The sequence below is a fragment of the Lactuca saligna genome, chromosome 5 (assembly GCF_052625555.1).
Source record: "Lactuca saligna cultivar CGN05327 chromosome 5, ASM5262555v1, whole genome shotgun sequence".
Lineage (NCBI taxonomy): Eukaryota > Viridiplantae > Streptophyta > Magnoliopsida > Asterales > Asteraceae > Lactuca > Lactuca saligna.
The window spans coordinates 248,422,228-248,424,136 of record NC_136421.1 but is presented as its reverse complement, the minus strand read 5'-3'; the positions used below and the strand labels follow the sequence as shown (position 1 = coordinate 248,424,136).

Sequence of the window (1,909 nt, the reverse complement as noted above, 5' to 3'; positions counted from 1 at the left end):
TGGATGAATTGGTCCATCTTTGTATTGCGTAAGATCCATTCTCTCCAGCTTATCCATCATTGCCGCCATATCATCTGAAACTGAGTTCACCGCCCCACGAATTGTGTCGTTTCTTGGGTTATGATATTCTCTTGAGTGTTTAAAGAACTCTTCAATCAAACTTTTGATGTGAGTTGGTGCCTTCTTCGTGAGTGGTCCTTGGGAGTCAAGGAGCTGCCTAGTTGTCACATTCACTCCATCATAAAAGATGGAGATATATTGTTGAACATTAAGATCATTATGTGGTCAGTTTCTCAGCAACCCTTTGTACCTCTCCCATGCTTCATATAGTGACTCGCCTCCTTGTTGTTCGAAATTTATGATTACTTTATTTAATTTTGAGACCTTCGAGGGAGGACAGAACTGCTAAATGAATTCTTCTCGTATCTTGGCCCATGTTGTAATGGATCCTGGAGGTAGTGCCTTTAACCAATCCTTTGTGGCTCCTTTGAACGTAACTGTAACATTCTACGTAGCACAGTCACGCGTAGCATGTTGGGGATGTTGAAGTAGTCGGCTATTTTGTTGACCTCGTCAATGTGTTTATAGGCATCTTCGTGATCCTTCCCATAGAATGCGATTAACTTCAGTTGAGCGAGAATGTGACCCTTCAATTCAAAGTCCGCGGTTGCTGGAATTGCGGGTTGCACAAGAACTACTTTGGTATCATAACACATCTTCTTCTTGTGCTCCTCCATGGTTATATCTGCAATGTTCGCCATCTATTTTTCTGGTTCGGATGTCTTGGGCTTGTAATTTGCTACCTTCTCGTCATGAATTTTCTCCTTACTTCCAAAACCGCTTAATTCTCCGATTGCTTTGTCCTTCTTTTTGCGAATAATCAATTCTGGATCTTCCACGGGTGGTACTACTATAGCATTAGAGCTCCGGGTCATAAACTAACTGAAACAAAACAAAAAATAACACGTAAACGAACAAAAACAAGAGAAAATGGAAACTGGAAATACACTAACACGTCGTGTTCAAATATGCACACGGCGAGTTCAATCGTAGAAACAGAAAAATAATTACAAAAATTAAAGCAGAAAAACAAGTAACTTTATATGAGATAAATCTCACACAAACGATCGATAATAATTAGCAATACAAATTAACTATTTAGAATCGTTCCCCAACAACGGTGCCAAAAACTTGATACGTGTGGAATGTACTTGTTTTACTTAAACACAAAAACAAACACACAGAAGGCAATGTACCTATCGATTAGCAGTTTAGTGTAGGCAAGTAAGGTATCGAACTTAGGGAATGCCAAACAATTAAAATACTACCAATTTTATCTAAATAAAATAATTATTAAGAAGAGGTTTTTCTCTAGTTTTGCAAGACTATAAACTTAAGCAATAACTTGAATACTTTTGCAAAAAGCAATTAACAACTAAAGGAGAGACACAGACAACTAGATTCAATAAGGTTAAAGAGACTTCTGTTTAGATTCGATTCACTTATTCCTATGGTTGATTTTGTGGCAAGTGCAATGGATTAATTTATCATCAATTACCGATATCTAATGTAATTAGGTTCATGTTCACTAATACTAATCCTTTAGAAAATAAATCAATTCAAGCAGTGATCAAGTAACTAAATCAAAGAATTTACTAGTGTTCAATTCGAATCAAGCAAGACTTGTAATGGTAGTTAATTAAATTGGTTAGTTCAATTAACTTATATATGGTTGGTCATCATACATGTTCACACATTAATTTACTTATTTTCTAATTAACCCTATGTTATGTTCACAACACTAGGTTTACAATATTTTTTTCACAAAACCATAAGATTCAAGTAATCAAGCAGGTGTTCATCCAACTCGATATACTTAGTCATCAACAGAAAATAATTGTTATTAACA

The 1,909-nt window shown here is 35.8% G+C and overlaps 1 non-coding gene across 1 annotated transcript; it reads left to right on the top strand.

The window, feature by feature from the left end:
• Positions 1–271: 271 nt before the first annotated feature.
• Positions 272–378, top strand: LOC144999171 (small nucleolar RNA R71). The gene has a single exon (XR_013660692.1). It is a non-coding gene; the product is annotated as a small nucleolar RNA R71 (small nucleolar RNA).
• The last annotated feature ends 1,531 nt before the right edge of the window (positions 379–1,909 follow it).